This window comes from Phyllostomus discolor, chromosome 8 (genome assembly GCF_004126475.2).
Source record: "Phyllostomus discolor isolate MPI-MPIP mPhyDis1 chromosome 8, mPhyDis1.pri.v3, whole genome shotgun sequence".
Classification (NCBI taxonomy): Eukaryota; Metazoa; Chordata; class Mammalia; order Chiroptera; family Phyllostomidae; genus Phyllostomus; species Phyllostomus discolor.
The window spans coordinates 65,482,883-65,500,975 of record NC_040910.2 but is presented as its reverse complement, the minus strand read 5'-3'; positions in this window follow the sequence as shown (position 1 = coordinate 65,500,975).

Here is an 18,093-nt window from a genome sequence, read left to right as displayed (position 1 = left end):
GTTGATTCTTTTTTATTGTTGTTCAAGCACAGTTGTCTCTATTCCACCCCCCCCCCACCCATCCCCACCTCCCATCCTCGATCCTACCCCCCTTTGGCTTTGTCCATGTGTCCTTTATACATGTTCTTTGATGACCCTTCCCCTTCTTTCCCTCATTATTCCCCTCCCCACTCCCTCTGGTTACTGTCAGTTTGTTCATTATTTCAATGTCTCTGGTTATATTTTGCTTGTTTGTTTGTTTTGTTGATTAGGTTCCACTTATAGGTGAGATCATATTGTATTTGTCTTTCACTGACTGGCTTATTTCACTTAGCATAATGCTCTCCAGTTCCATCCATGTTGTCAGAAAGGGTAGGAGCTCCTTCTTTCTTTCTGCTGCCTAGTATTCCATTGGGTAAATTACCATAGTTTTTTGATCCACTCATTTGCTGATAGGCACTTAGGTTACTTCCAACGTTTGGCTTTTGTAAATTGCACTGCTATGAGCATTGGGGTGCATAGGTTCTTTTGAATTGGTATTTAAGGATTCTTAGGTATAATCCCAGCAGTGGAATTGCCAGGTAAAAAGGCAGTTCCATTTTTAGTTTTCTGAGGAAAGTCCATGCTGTTTTCCACAGTAACTGCACCAGTCTGCATTCCACCATCAGTGCACTAGAGTTCCCTTTTCTCCACAGCCTTGCCTGAAAATTTTTTAAGTAGGAAGAAGAAATAGGTGCACAAGTTTGAATAAGGGAGAGGGTCAAAACTCTGGACCAGAATTGTGCTGCGATACCTCAAGTTGCCATCTCACTAGGAGCTGGTCATGGGGGCCAATGAATAAAATCCAAGGCAAAAGGGGAATCCAAGATTGTGATGATAATATTATGAGAGATGGAGATACTACTATGAGAGACGGAGATGCTACTCCATAATGTCATAATGTACATGTAATGTACACATAATGTAATGTCAGTCTCTCATAATGTCATAAAATCATGTGTCAGAGCTGAATCACTTACTGAAGTATATTCCATGGGACACTAATTTTATGAGTTGCTCCCTACATCAAAAGAATCTGAAGTGCAATCAGTTTTGGAAATGTTCATACTCTGCCCACTTCTTGGGTGACTAACACTGTCCACCAGAATTATAATGCAAGTTACATTTTAGTTTAACATTTTCAAGAAGGCATCATTTAAAGTTAAATTTAAGTTAATTAGTGTATTTTATTTAATCCAATATATAAAAAATATTAATACATAAGAAATATAAAAAGTATTAATAAGATATTTTACCTTCTTTTTTAATACTAAACCTTAGAAATTCAATATGGCCTTGATTGGTGTGGCTTAGCTGGTTGGGCATCATCCTGCAAAAATGAAAGGTCACCAGTCTGAATCCTGGTCACATGCCTGGGTTGTGAGTTTGGTCCCTGGTCAGGCCACATATAAGAGGCAACTGATAGATGTATTTCTCCCTCTCTTCTCCCTTCCTTCCCCTCTCTATAAAAATAAATAAATGAAATCTTTAAAAAACAAATTTTTAAAACAGTAATCTGGTGTGTATTTTATACTTGCAGACATCTCAGTACAGATGAGCCACATTTCAGGAGCTCAAAGCCATGTGTGCTTGGTGGCCGCTTTATTGGACAGGGTAGCCTCATAGTACTAAAGGTTCTGAGAAGCCCTAAAAAATGTCTTCAACTTTGTGGAATCCAGTGTTTCCAAAACTTATTTGACCACAGGGCCTTTTTTTGGTTAGTTACATCTATTAGTGTCTGTCCTATAGAAACACACTTCAAAAATATTAACCTATTTCAGAAATCACAAAGTTTTGATCCAAAAATTAGACATAAATACAGGTTTTGATTGTGCAATAAAATGTTTTTAAGTAACTTAAGTTGCTTTTTGAAATTGGGAAATTTCATATTAAAATTCTGGATTTGTAATTTCTTTATAAAAATGGAAACACCTGATATCACTGAATCTGTATTTCTTTGTGGCAGCAGGCTAAAGCTGCTCTCTTTGTTATGGGGGTGGGGAGGTGGAGAATGGGTGCAGAAGCACACACAGAGGGGCATGTTTGCTGTTCGGAATCATCCATACCACACCCACAATGTACACATGTACAGTATAACCATGCTGGGCACCCATCCATGTAAGTTACTTACTTGCCCTGGAGGCACTTGAGTATCTCATCCCTGGTCAAGCTCCGTCATCTCACTTTTCAGAGAAAACACTTAGGTACCAAAAAGCCGAAGGTCATGTGCCTGAAGTCATTTTACTAGTCATGACAGAGCAAGAACTTTCCCCATTTCTTCTGACCAGTCCCATATGCTCTCTGATGTTTCTGCTACTATTCTTTTATCTGTTCCTGCTTCTTCTCCTGCTACACCTTGAGAGAATCACAGAGTCGGTAAGTCACAGACCAGCTAACTCTTCACTGTTAAATTATGCTCTTTAAGCTTAAGTGATTCTCTCTGCCTGACACAACTTGGATCGGCACTCATCGCTAATTAGATGCCGACAAAACAAATCAAGGGATGATAGGACCTTTGTGAAGGTCAAAATATCCCACTGTAGTACCAGAGATAGTCTCAAATTCCTTAGATAATCATTCTGCCTTCTTGTTTGGACTTAATCAAAACATCATGTCCACTGTTGAGAATAGACATCAAGAATCAATGAACATAATCCCAACACAAGGCATCAGGAGACAGCGCCTCTGGGCAAGAAGCCAGAACTGCCAGGGTTTTACTACTCCCAGAGGTATGTGTGTTCCTCTTAGCAAAATTCAAGTCTCCTATGGCTGATGCTTATCTCCAGGCCAAGGCCAATAGCATTTTTTTTCTTTGTAACAACAGGAAATTTTCCCAGAGAGTTTTAGCTACTTTTAATAAGAGAAAACATACCTAACAATGTGGATAGATGTGTGTCTGTGTGTTTGAGAATTTGTGGGTGAGAGAAAAGAGCCAGGTACTCAGCTATCCTCATTGCCTAGAAAGACAAAGACCAAAAAGCAGAGGAAAATTAACCTGCAACGGTTTTTCTCTACATCTAATGCACTTGTTAGCTTACTGTGCACTGGGAGCTAAACAGAGAGATACTCCTCCTGTGACCACAATATTTTCCAATGCAGATCTTTGAATTGTCCCAATAAGAGCCCTTATTCCCTCAACTTCTTGCTATAACCCCAATCAAAAAGCAAAAAGTCTAGTCATAACCCTGCAGAGGACACACAATGGAAGGAATTAAAATGGTTGCCCAAGACTGGCCTAGGAAAACACTGTCCACCCACTGTTTCCAACTACTGTACCTCCCGTAACAGCAGTTAACCTCATAAGTACTTCCACAGCCAAACAAGTTTCAGGGAAATCATGGGGCCTTTTCCACTTTGTGTTCTAAATAGCATCATTCAGAATTTCCCACTTACTAGTTGTTTTGGCCTGGATTCCCCAGAAAGCAGAGCCCAAAGCAAAGTCATAAGGCCTCTACTAAAGAGGCAATAGCAGGGACAGGTGTGAGGATAGAGGCAGTGAGGCGGCAGCAGAAGGAGAGCATGTGAGGGTGTGTTATTGGGCTGGCCATCATGTGGCATCCAGGGAGACTTGGAATCAAGAGACCTTCGAGGCAAGAAAAATAGATGCCAAGCACCACCCCCCTCCACTTTATATAGTGAAGTGCTCCACTATCTACACAAGACTTGCAAAAAGGGATGGGATAGCCCAAAATTATTATGCCTGCATTATCCCACCACCCACCCCAAGGTTATTAGTGGCTCAGAGGCTGTTAATGAGAAAGATTAAAGTATAAAGATTAGCAAGGGTAATGTTTGTTTTCTGTTACCCGAGGGGGAGAGAAATAGAATGTTCTTTCCTTCCCTTAAGTGGTGATGTGAACTAAAGAAGAATAGTCAGAGACTTGACTTTTTCCCATAGAATTTGGGGACACAAGGCCTGGTGCCTGCCTCACACCCGAGGAAGAAGTAAAGATAAGGGCCCTGGTGCAGGCAAAAGAGTGAAGAGAGTTATATTAGGAATGGTCTGTGATTTCAGCGTTTTGGATAAGGACACACACATGTTGATTTGGGTCACATGAGCTCCTTCTGGAAGGGATTCACCCAGGAGTAATTTTCAAATGGACCCTACCTAGGAAAACTGGAGGAACAAGATGACTTAAATAGAGAAGTGGACCAACAAAAGCCTGGAGTCCGAGTAGCTAGGTAAATGAGGTATCAACCTAGTCAAGGGGACTGCAGGCAACAGACCTTAGCAGCATAAAGGTAGTCTCTAAAGAAACCCCCTTTCAAAAACTGCACAGGCAAAAGATGCCAAAGTGTTTACTGTGCCACAGGCAAAGTGTACCTACAGCAGGTGAAATAGTACCACTTCCACAGAACAGCACTATTCTCCTCTAAGCTCAGCACCACCCCAGCTCCTGATTGTAAGAGCAGGTAGTGAGAGAAAGTGGGGAAGAAGCTGAGCCTGTTTCCTCTCCTACTACAGACTTCCTAGCCAAGATGGTGTGAGAAGAGGGAGGGAAAAAATTTTAAATTGATTAAGAGCCCAGAGTTTTGATGTTAGACTGGCCTAGGTTATATTATCATTACTACCCAAAGAGAAGTGGCCAAAAAAGTCTGGAATTTTCTGGGATTTCATCCAAAGGCTGAGAAAAATACATGAAGAAAACAGGTTGGAAGACATAGTGGTAAGAAAGATGGAAATTGCTCCCTGGATGTACCTTGCAGAGCAATTGAACAGCCACAGTGCTGAACTGGAGGGCCCTTCAGGCTATTATGCATCCTAACTGGTTCAGTCAATGTCAAGACAAAAACTAGACATCATGTCATCTCATCAATTTATTCTTGTCTATAAAAATTAACTTATTAAAATATCACAAGAAAGTCCCTGGCTATGTGCAGTGTTCATTGAATGAACATCAACCTGCTCCCCAAACCTCTCTGTTGGTGTTGCCCTCACCCCATCTGGCAAGTAAGTAAACTTTACGAGAAGCAAAGATGTCAAAAGTGAAAATTTCTAGGGAAAAAAAAACTTGTTCTTGACTATGAGATAGAAATCACTGGAGAATAAATGAGGACCAATAATGCCAAAAAGAACATCACTTTCAGAGGCTAGAAAAAGTAAGGGGGAAAAAAGAGTGATAAGAAAGTAGACTGAGGAGCTCAGCAGGAGGGAGGCGATAAGGAGAAGATGCAGATGTGTGGGAGTATGGAGGACCAGCTCTTATCTGAAAGGGGCATCCTGGGGAGAAGAAAATATGGAAGAAGGTAGAGGGAATATTTAAAATAGAGACTCTCCATTGACCTGAGGGCTAAAAGGTTGACCTGACCAGCCCCAAAGAAGTCACCTGGTCACTAATGAAACACATCAGGGCAAAGCTATTGGCTATTTGCCAGATATGAGGCCACACCTGTGTGGAAGCATCCACACTAAATCTGCACACTGCCTATGCCACCCCCAGAATCCTCAGCGGTCCTTCTGGTGCCAAAGGGGGGAAGCAATCTCACCAGGACACAGCTGCTGATGAAAGAGGAAGACTTCAAGGTCTTCAAACAGGACACGTCTCCTCCCAGACCCAACACCTGGCTAAGGCAGTTGCTTTATCAGCAGCAGCCAGGAGGAGGGAAATAAACTCAGATCAAGAGCTTTGAACAGAGCCAGCTAGCAATCATTAGGCTTGAGTCCCAGAGATCAGACCAAGTTATAGAAACCAAGTTCGATATCCAAAAGGCAGGCTGTGTCTTCTGGACTGTTGTAACTGTGAGGATACAGCCTCTGAGCACAAGTCTTGTTTGTCCTTTTCCCTGGTGGCCAGGGGAGGGTGGGAAGCACAGTGGTGAGGAATGGACAGGTGCTGGCTCCTTCCCTATGATTTTCTTCTTCCTTGTCCTTACCTGTTCACAAGAGTAAAAAGAGACAAGATCCACTAAGCTGATTAAAATATATTTCTATGTAGTTTCTCCATTTCTGTTATTTTCAATTAGAATAAAAATGTCTCTACCCCCAATCTCTTTTACACAACTTCCTAAATACTGAAAGAGTTTGCAATTTGTTAATATTATACATCAAAGACATCTCTGGAAGAACCCATATTCTATAAAAAGCTGTGTTTTCCTTTTTCTGAATATTTAAGCAGAATAAAGCCATTTACAAATGAAAGGACACGGTGGCCTAAAAAGTCCTACCATGTGAAATTGTGGCTGTTGGTTCCAATTCCCTCTTATTTAAGGGAACACTTGGACTACACCAGCGTGAAAATATAGCATCTTGACATCATGAGGTTAATGGTGCAGAACCACCTGTACTTAACATGCTGGCTTCTACTCCATTAACACGCCTCACTCAGTTTTCTTGATCTGCCAGGGAGAAATGGGATGAAAATCAATAACCTTCTCAAAAGCATTGATGAGATTTTGTTCTCTCAGACTGCAAAAACATGTCAGATTTCTTTACAGAGATTTTCACTAACAAATTGCAGTATTGCAATATAAAGTAATGTTGTATGAAATCAAGAGTGCCACCTTATTATTTTTTCCTTCCTGCAACATATACTTCATGTTTGCATTAGTACATTCAAAATGCCAAAAAGATAAGTACTTTACCAATCTTAAGACAGAAGTAAGTGGAGGCGCTTGTTAATAGTTTCAGTACATTTCCTTTTGTTGTAAATTCTGCTTTCATATCTTTCCAAGAAGTCCCTCCCTCTATTTTGGCAGTGAATGAACTTGCCTGGATGCCTTCCCTCTCCACCCCCAACTCTAGCCCTGCTTTGCCAAAGTAGAGGCTGCACACTGGACCACCATCCCAGGCTTCAAAGTCTTGCCCAATCACACCCTGAGAAATGGATTGGAAAATGGAGCTTCTGCTATAGGAATGAGGTAGCAATTCTTTGGCTACCTCAGACTGATCCTCTACATCTCACAGTGTAAAACTTTTTTACCTGGATGCTTCCAGGCCCCAAAGGCCAGTCTTGCTAAGTCAGCTGCCTTCTTGAACTTGATCTTGTACTTGCCTGAATAGCATCAGCTGCCTCACTCTCCTCCCCTGCCCCATTGCCTGTCTGACTCATAGCATCTGCAAACCCCAACCCCACCCCACTTGCCTAGAGGTGCTCCTTGCTCTGTCGTTCATTCCTGCCATCCTGCCCTCCCCCTTCAGAGTCAGGAAGTCAGGAGCATATGTCCTGTATTCTGAGTCTGCACGTGTTGATTCTTGTGTTAGAGCAGGGGTCAGCAAACATTTCCTATAAAAAGCCAGAGAATAAATACCTTAGGCTTTATAGACCACACAGTCTCTGTCACAACCCCTTAGCTCTGCCACTGTCCTGCGTCTTAGTCAGGAGTCTCCAAGAAACAGAACCGATCGGAGATACATAGACAGATATGTGAAAGGGGAGTCAATAAAATGGAATTTATATATTAAAAATTGTGTATTTATTCTTCCATGTTCAAACTTCAGTCACCTTAAAGTATACACTGTTTGATGCAATACACCTACTGAGACTTTTTTCCACTAATCAAAACAGTTTTTGAACTCATTGATATTGATGCCTTTTTCTGCTCCTGACATTTTTTGTTTAACCTCTTCCACATCAGCAAGACATTTCCCTTTGAGGACTTTTTTTCATTGGGGAAACAAAAAAGTCCCTTGGAGTGAAATTAGGTGAATAGGGAGGGTGGGGCACAGGGGTCATGCCATTTTGTGGTGAAAAACTGGTGAACACTCATTGCAGTATGGGCAGGTGCACCTGTAAATCACCCATCATGAAATGGGCAAATGCATTGAAAGAGTCTACAAAAGAAAATTCACTGAAGCCAAACACAGCCTCTCACAACAACGCCAGCTAGTACACTGAAACAGATGGGCTCCTAGAAAACTCACCTAGTGGGACAAGCCTGTACTATAAGCGGCCTGGCACTCCAAAAGATAATTTCTTTTCTGGGGGTTTCCACCTTGTAAAAAGAGATTTATTATGACAACTGGATCACGTGGTTATGCAGGTTGAAAAGTCCCACAATCTGCCATCTGCAAATTAGAGAGCCAGGGAAACCAGTGATATCAGTCTGTCTAAGTGCAAATGCCTGAGAACCAGGGTCTCCAAGGTCTGAAGGCAAGAAAAAGATGGATGTCATAGCTCAAGACGAGAGAGAGGATTTGCACTTCCTTAACAGTTCTGTCCCTTTGGGCCCCAGTGGGTTGGATGATGTCAGTCTCTGCTGGTAAGGGTGACTTTCCTGACACAGTCTCCACCAGGACACTTCACAGGCACACCCAGAAGTCACGTGTTACCAGCTCTATGGGCAGCCACAAACTCAGTCAAGTAGACACATGTAATTAACCATTACACCCATGGAAGCCACCCTAGACAGTACATGTGAACAAATGGGCCAGGCCATGCTCCAGTGGATCTTTAGTTACAGACAACTGACATTTGAATTTCATCTAAATATCATGAGTCACCAAATGTTACTCTTTTCATTTTTTAAAAAACATTTAAAATGTAAAAGCTGTTTTTAGTTCAGGGACTATGTGACAACAGGCAGTGGGCCAAATTTGTCCTGTGAGACTTTATCTGCTGAACCCTGTGTTAGAGATGTCAAGTAAGCTTCTCGTAGTGGTTGGCATAGAGTGGATAAAAAAAAAAAGTTGCTTTGTGAATGAGTTGAAAAATAGTGAGGAAAAAACGATAGTATGAGAGTATGAAGGAATAAATGATAAAATAACGGAATGAATCAAGAAATGATGATTGAAAATATTTAATTGATCCCAAGGCACTAAAAAATGTCTTTGATCAGTTTCCTTGTTAATTCCAGTCTAAATTTTGATCTCTAGACTCCCTTGCATCCAATTTTCAACCTCTTGCCCACTTTCTGATTCAACAAATGCTCTTAATAAACACCTACTATTTTACAGCCAGAGCTGATGCCAGCCACTAAGGACAGACCAGTGGGTGAGAGAGGCTCCACCCTCCTGGAGTTCAGGCTCTAGTTAAGGCTTTACTAAGTGGACAAGAAATTATATTACCATATGAATGCCTATGAGACAGTATAGGATTCTGAGATCACATGCAATGTGACCTGTCAAAATGGAATCAGGCTTCAGTGAAAGTGAGAGAGGCTGGCCCTAGCTGTTTGGCTCAGTTGGCTGGAGTATCGTCCCATACACCAAAAGGTTGCAGGTTCAATCCCTGCTTAGGGCCAGGCCATGCTCCAGTGGATTGAACCCACATACCTAGGCTGTGGATTCAATCTCTGGTCAGGGCACTCATGGGAGACAACTGATTAATGTTTCTCTTTCACATTGATGTTTCTTTCTCCCTCTCTCTCTTCCTCTCTCTCTTTCTCCCTAAAAATCAATAAAAACATATCCTAAGGTGAGAATTTAAAAAAAAGTGAGAGAGGTCGAATGAGATGAACAGATGAACCTTTGACCACCACCAAAACAGGACCCCTTTCCTTCCCTTCTAATCAAACCCAGCCTGTGTAATTCTGGAATCCTTGGTAGGACCAAACCCAAAAGACTTATACACTAAACACTGTGTCCCCACCAACCCAAATTCATATGTTGAAATCTTAACCCTTAACATAATGACACCTGAAGGAGGGGCCTTCAGGGTGATTATGTCAAGGGGGCAGAGCCCTCATAAATGTTCTTTGTTAGAAGAGACAGGAGAGGGATCACTTTCCTGTCACCCAGGTAAGGGTACAATAAGAAGATAGACACCTGTCAACCAAGAAGAGGACTCTCTCTGGAAACCAAGTCTGCTAGCACCTTGATCTAGGACTTCCAGCCTCCACAAGGGGAGGGTTCGGTGTTTGTCATTTAATCCCCTAGCCTGTGTTATTCTCTAATAACCACCCAAACTGACTAAGGGAGGGCTCACCTAATGTTCAAAACATCTCTCTAAAGTTCTCTTAGATTCCCTCTAATCATTAATTTGTGTTTGTTGGTTATAAATTCCAAAAAGAATTTGAGATAAATTTTAATCTTAAAACACATATAAAATTTTCTTTGAACAAAGAGAAACGAATCCCCAGCTGCCATGTGTTTTTATGAAAGATACAGAAAGGTTCCCAAAATGGATGTTTTTTGCATGGCCCTTAGATAAAAGCTAGGGAAATAGCATTAAATCTTAACGGAGTAGAAGCATTACTGAAGAGGACTGAGATAATATGGACCAGACATAGGCTTTCTGAAAAGCTAACTCAATGCCGGGCTTGAACTCAAAGGATGTAGATGAATCGATGTTTAACATGAGCCCTCTATGGTCTCTTACACACATCAAATGTCTCCAGCCAGCTTCTGGCAAGTGCTGAATTGTAGCAAATTCATGATGGGTTTCTCTGATGCACTCCTGAACACATGTCAGTGGATCCTGCTTTAATCACCGAAAGGCAAAGCCAGCCTTCCAGGAAGGTGGAGAAAGCCGTATACCATGTGATGGGAGAGGCAGGAAGGCCACTACCCAGAAACATCTGTGTGCATCCAGGTGGCACTGCACTGGGCGCCCTTCCTGGAGCAAAACTGATCACCACTCTGTCCTACTCAGCTTCCTTCAGGGGCGCCCCATCAGCTTCCAAATAAAATCCACATCCCTTGAAGTGATAGAAAGAGATCTTCCTAGAGAAAAAAATTAAGTTAGATTTCTACCTCATGCTTTAAAGCAAAATAATTTCCAGATGGGTTGAAGAGTTAAATGTAAGAAATAAAACCAAAAAGAACCTGAAAAAATACAGAGAAGTAACTTTTCTCTGATCTATGGGTTGTAAAGATTTTCTAAACATGCAAGCAAAAAGGAAAAGGGATGGATAGATTGGACTATGTAAAAATCAGAAAGGTCCATATATGACAGAAATAAAAATAATGGAATCAAAAGGCAAATGGCAAATAGAAGGAAATATTTTACCATATGATTAAGAGTTACTGTTTAAAATGCAACCAGCACTGTGCAAAGGAATGAGAAAACAGATAAATATGGCAACAAAAAGGCATGGGTAAAGGCATGAACAAAAGAAAAGAGAAATTCAGTGATTTATTCAAACACATGCTACGCTTATTCTATGCCAAACCCCACATCCATCAATGAGCAAAAGGGTTGTATGTGGAGGTTGCTGTGGTCCATCCAGCCCACAGAGCCCAGCCCTGAGGAGTGGTGGCTGCCAGGGACTCTGATGGAATCCCTTTCTAGACTTACTTCCAGCAAAAGTAGTTGTCTGTCCCACAACAGTGTCCCTCCCCTGGGACAGCTGCACGTAAGGGTTGGTCAAAGGACAGGTTACCAAGAACAGGCCCCCTTGCCTTGAGTCAAGACAACTCTGAAGGTGACCCAGCTCATCATTCAGCTTCTCTTCCGCCTGGTCATGTTCCACTCACTCTTCTTCAAGTGGAGTGCCCAGGGCCACCACCCGCAGACACACTGCAGCCTGTCAATCTCTGGTCTGGTCCCACAGGGCCTAAAGTGAGACAGGTGTGTTCAGTTTAACCGGTAATAGAAGAAAGGCATATGGAAGCAATAGCATGCCCATATTTTTAAATGAGAATACCCAGAGTTTCTAAATAAGACGACATGCACTCTCATATTAGCCTGATGCAGATATGAATTGGAATCATTTTTCTAGAGAATAATTTAGCATAAGTGCCAGACTCATGTGAATATACATAACCCCTGATCTTTCTAATTCTAAAGATTTGGTCTCATGGAAATATTTACAAGGAAAGTGACTTTTATTTGAGACATGCTGAGCATATAGGAAAAATATGCAGTAAGAATCTAAATTATTTAATAAATTATGTCACATACCTACTATGCCACCATTCCAAATCATTTTATAGAATAGTAAAGACATGGGAAAGACTTTGATCTTAACAGATAATTGACAAAATAGCATGAATATTATAAGCTAAGTTGTTTAACTTACCTCTTGCTTGTAGAGGGCACCTTAAGCTTTCGTTTTAAGTGGGGCCATAGGCTGTGCCTGAAAGATAAGTTCAACGTACAGATGTTTTACATTTGGCCAAACAGAATTTAAAATTTAAATAATGTACATAGTTTGGAGAGAGTGGGGAAGAAGACATATACACTCTCCATTGCAGTCCCCGATACTCTCCATCACTGTGGGTTTTTCCTTTCCTAATATTTAAAAAACATTTTATTGAACTTATTGGGGAAACATTGGTTAATAAAATTATGTAGGTTTTAGGGGCACAGTTCTATAACACATCATCTGTATATTGTACTGTGTTTACCACCTTGAGTCAAGTCCCTTTCCATCACCATTTACCCACATTTACCCTCACCCCACACCCACCTTTCCTTCTGATGATCACCAGGCCATTGTCTGTGTCTATAAGTTTTATTTGTTTTTTTCTTAATCCCTTCACCTTATTACCCAGTCCCAAACCCCACCTCCCCTCTGATACCTGTCAGTCTGTTCTCCATATCTATGTGTCTGTTTCTATGTTGTTTGTTAGTTTATTTTGTTCATTAGATTCCACATATAAATGAAATCATATGATATTTGTCCTTCTCTAACTGGCTTATTTCACTTAGCATAATACTCTTCAGGTCCACCCATGCCTTCACAAAAAGGTCAGACAGATTTCCTTCTTTTTTTAAAACTGAGTAGTATTCCATTGTGTAAATGTACCCCAGCTTTTTATATCCACTCACCTGCTAATGGGCACTGGGGCTGCTTCTACATCTTGGCTATTGAAAATAACACAGCAATGAACATGGGGTGCCTATATTCTTTTGAATTGTTGTTTTATTTGGATATATTTCCAAAATGGAATTGCTAGGTCATAAGGCACTTTAATTGTTTTTTATTTTATTTTAATTGTTCAAGTACAGTTTTCTGTCTTTTACTCCCATCCCAGCCCACCCCCCGACCCCTGCAGCCCTCTTGTTTTGAGGAAACTCCATGCTGCTTTCCACAGTGGCTGCACCAGTCTGCATTCCCACCAGTAGTTCACAAAGGTTTCCTTTTCTCCATGTCCTCATCAAAACTTGTTTGTTGATTTATTGATGATAGCCATTCTAACAGGTATAAAGTGATATCTCATTGTTGTTTTAATTTGCATTTCTCTGATGATTAGTGACAGTGAGCAACTTTTCATATGTCTATTAGCCATCTGTACATTCTCTTTGGAGAAGTGTCTATTCAGGTCCTTAGCCCATTTTTTATTGGAATGTTTGAGGGGTTTTTTTGATATTGGCTTGTTTTGAGTTCTTTATAAATTTTGTTTTGAGTTCTTTATAAATTTTGGATATTAACCCCTTATGAGATTTACAATTGGCAAATATGTTTTTCTATGGAGTGGGTTGTCTTTTCATTTTGCTGATAGGTTTTTTGCTACACAAAAACTTTTAAATTTGATGTAGCTCCATTTGTTTATTTTTTCTTTTGTTTCCCTTGTCTGAGGATATATATATATATATATATATATATATATATATTGCTAAGAGAAATGTCTGAGATTTTACTGTTTATGTTTTCTTCTAGGATTTTTATAGTTTCAAGTCTTACATTTAAATCTTTAATGCATTTTGAGTTTATTCTTGTGTATGGCATAAAAATGTGGCCTAGTTTCATTTTTTTGCACATCTCTCAAATTTTCCCAACATCATTTTTTGAATAGACTACTTTTACCCCATTGTACTTTCTGCATCCTTTGCCAAATATTAATTGGTCATAAAGGCAAGGGTTTATTTCTGGGCTCTCTACCCTGTTTCATTGATTTATATGTCTTTTTATATCAGTACCATGCTGTTTTAATTATTATGTCCTTGTAATATATTTTAATACCAGATAGCGTGATTTCTCCAAATTTGTTCTTCATTCTCAAGATTGATGTGACTATTCAAGGTGTTTTATGGTTCCATATAAATATTTGGAATATTTTCTCTAGTTCTGTGAAATACACTATTGGTATCTTGATAAGAATCACATTGAATCTATAAATTGCTTTGGGTAGGATGGACATTTTAATGATGTTAAAATGTCCTATCTTTCTATCCATGATCACAGTATACACTTTCACTTATTTGTATCTTCTTCAATTTCTTTCTTCATAGTCTTATAATTTTCCAAGTACAGGTCTTTTACATCCTTAGTTAAATTTATTCCTAGATATTATTTCAAAGCAATTGTAAATAGGGTTGTTTTCTTAATTTTCCTTTCTGAATATTAATGTATAAAAATGAAACTGATTTCTAAATATTTATTTTGTATCTTGCTACATTACTGAATGCATTTATCAGTTCTAGTAATGTGTGTGTGTGTGTGTGTTGTGTGTTTATGAAATCTGTAGGGTTTTCTCTATACAGTGTTATGTCATCTGTAAATAATGACAGTTTTACATCTTCCTTTCCAATCTGGATGCCTTTTATTTCTTCTTCTTCGTTGATTGCTGCAGCTAGGACTTCCAGAAATATGTTGAATAAGAGTGGTGAAAGGAAACATTCATGTTTTGTTCCTAATTTTAAGGGAAATGCCTTTAACTTTTCCCTGTTGAGTAATATTTGGCTGTGGGTTTGTCATATTGGCCTTTATATGTTGAGGTATATTCCCTCCAATTCTACTTTTTTGAGAGTTTTTACCAAAAATGTGTGCTGGATTTTATGAAATGCTTTTTCTACATCTATTAATATGATTATGTGGTTTTTATCCTTCATTTTATTTATGCGGTATATCACACCTATTGATTTTCAGATATTGCACTAACCTGGCATCCACAGAATAAATCCCATTTGATCATGGAATATGATCTTTCTAATGTATTGCTGGATCCAGTTTGCTAATATTTTTTAATCAGTGTTCATCTGGGATATTGGCCCATAATTTTCTTTCTTTGTAGCATTTTTATCTGGTTTTGGATTTAGCATAATGCTTATCTCATAAAATGAGCCTGGGAGTCTTCTCTTGAATTTTTTGGAATTGTTTGAGAAAGATATGTGTTAGTTCTTCTTTGAATATTTGGTAAAATTCACCTGTGAAGTCATCCTGTCCAGGACTTTTATTTGTTGGGAGTTTTTTTATTACTTCTTCAATTTCACTAGGTGTAATCTGTCTGTTCAGATTGTCTAATTTTTCCTGATTCAGTTTTGGAAGATTGTATATTTCTAAGAATTTACTCAATTTGCCAAATATTTTTTTTTACAATCCTATGTATTTCTGTGATGTTGGTTGTTACTGTTTCTCTTTCATTTCTAATTTCATTTATTTGATTCTTTTCTCTTTTTTCTTGATGAGTCTGGTTAAACATTTATCAATCTTGTTCATCTTTTCAAAGACCCAGCTCTTGGTTTTATTATCCTTTGTATTGTTTTCTTTGTTTGTTTGTTGTCTCTGTGTCATTTATTCCCACTCTAATTTCTATTATTTCTTCTATTCTACTTGCTCTGGGTTTTGTTTATTGGTTTCTTTCTAGTTCTTTTAGGTGTGTGCTTTGATTGTTTATTTGAGATTTTTCTTGTTTTTTAAGGTAGACCTACACTGATACAAATTTCCCTCTTAGGACTGCTTTCGCTGCATTCCATAGATTTTGGGTTGTTTGTTCTCACTTTCATTTGTTTCCTGTTGACTTTTTATTTCTTCTTTTGATCTCATCATTAACCACTCATTGTTTAGTAACGTATTATTTAGCCTCTATGTGTATGAGTGTTTTCCGGGGTTTTTTTATTATAATTGATTTCTAGTTTCATACCATTGTGGTCAGAGAAGATGCTTGATATGATTTCAATCTTCTTAAATTTATTGAGATGAGTTTTGTGTCCTAACATGTGGTCTATCCTGGAAAATGTTTCATGTGCATTTGAAAAGAATATATATTCTGCTGCTGTGGGCTGAAGTTTTCTGAAGATGTGAATTCAATACATCTGATCTAGTGTGTCATATGACACCATGTCTTATCTCACTCTTTGTGTTCATCAAGATTTGTTTTATATATTTAGGTGCTCCTATGTTGGGTACATAAATGTTTACAAGGGTCATATCCTCTTTTTGGATGACTCTCTTTCCTAATTCTTGAAGGTATTGAGTTTGTGACTCATCGAAAATCTGAGAGCAAAACAAAGGGATGTTACTCAGAGAAAAGTGGCTTCTGTGAGCAGAACACTTTATTGGGTTGTTGTAATTGTGAAAACAGAACCTGCAAAGGCAGGTTCATTTTTAATTTGGGTGAATGGATAGATGGTGCCACTCACTGCAGTGGGAACAATAAAAAGTAAGTGACTTCAGCGGAGACCTGTTGAGTTTGAGCAGCTTGTGAGATAGTTACCTGAAGATATCCAGTGAGAAGTGAAGAGCCCTGGGTATGAAGTCCTGGACAGAGATGATTATTGAAGTCTCTGGCATGTATGAAATAGACACAAAGGTGTAATGTCAGCAAAGGGCATAGGATAAAATCCTGAGAAAATAAGATTTTTCAGTTCTCACATTACTCGACCAAGAACAGCTTGCAAGATTATTGACCACTCCCTCCTCTTAATAGGCTCCCTTCCAAGGCTTCATAGACACAACTGTCTTCTGATTTCCTTCCTGGTAGTGGAAGAATTGTCCATAAATGAGAGGAAAACCAAGAAAGTGTAGAAAAGTGTCAGAGAGGCTAATAAAAGAGAGAGTTTCAAAATGGAGGTAATGACCAAAAATGCAGAAAAGGAGAGGGAGTTAAGGACTTTTGAAGGTGTTCCTTGAATTTAGCAGTAATGTTTTGTTTTTTCATGACCTGGGAAAGAGTAGCTTTGAGGGAGTGAAAAATGTCAGAGTTTCAGGGAGATAGTAGAAGATGCAGAAGAGGTGATCACAGGTGAGGACAACCCCTCAAGAGTTAGTGATGAATACATTCTATGAACTTTGCAGGGGAGCCCTCACTGATGTGTGCATGTGTGTGTGTGTGCGTGCTCAATGTAACGGCCCAGACCAGGGGTCAGCAAACTTTGTACAGGGCCAGATAGTAATTGTTTGGATTTTGTGGGCCATGTGATCTGTGTCACAACTGTTCAACTCTGCCAGTGTAGGACGGTGACTACACATCACTTTGTGGTCTCTTTACATCTCTTTAGAACAGTCATTCTCAAAACTCTAGCTTATATCAGCACCACTTAGAGGGCTTGTTAAAACAGATTGCTGAGCACCCCCCACTCTTGTTTCTGACTTGTGTGGTCTGAGCTGAAATCTAAGAATTTGCATTTCTAGCAGATTCCCACATGACACCCATGCTGCTGATCCAAGGGCCACACTTGGACAGCCACTGTTCTAGGTTTCAGCTATGAATTTTAGATTCCATTATGCTGAATTGGTCCATGGAAAAGACCATGCTTTCTATTTCTTTTAAGGTCATCCCCACCCTCTCAGGCAACTTCATAATACAGCTCAAATGCTATTGCCTTCCTTGCCAGCGGAGGTAAAATTAATGTACAAATATTTACTCTGGGCTTTTCCCCTCCCAGTAGTACATAAGAAGGTCTCAGCTGCCAAGGCAGAAGATCATCTAAATACTTCAATTCAGCAAGGAACTAGTAAATGTTTAACAACTGGCTTATGTGGCAATTTGAGCATTTGCCAATTTCTGTTGTGTAAATATACCAATGTGGTTGAATTCTAGCTACCAACGTGATTTCACTAAATACAGCCTCAAGCAGAGATGTGCACCATCAGATCCTGTGAGCCAGTGTTAGTGGGCTCAAGCCCTTCCATGCATCACCTCCCTCAGGAGGGCTTGGAGAATGGGGGTGGACCAGAGAATCACAGCTGCTTAATGCTTAGTGGCTGGCCCAGCTTGGCACCTGACCTATCTGGATTTCACTGTGGGTCTCAAGTCTCTGAAATGTGGAATGCTGACACTCTTCTTTGAAAGGTTCCAGTGAAAACCAGCCTCTCAGAACCTATTGTATTGTAGTAGCCTTCCTCTCATACCCAACCCCCTTATCCACTTACCTTCTAAGGTGTTCAAGTAGAAAAAAAGTCCAAGAATGGGTCCTGGGCCTTGCTTCTGTTGGGATGGCAGAAGGTGTTTCCATTTTGGGGACCTCTGAGAAAGGACAAGGGCAGTATTCTCTGTGGCAGAGTCTCTCCTTGTTCTAACCATTAGGCTTT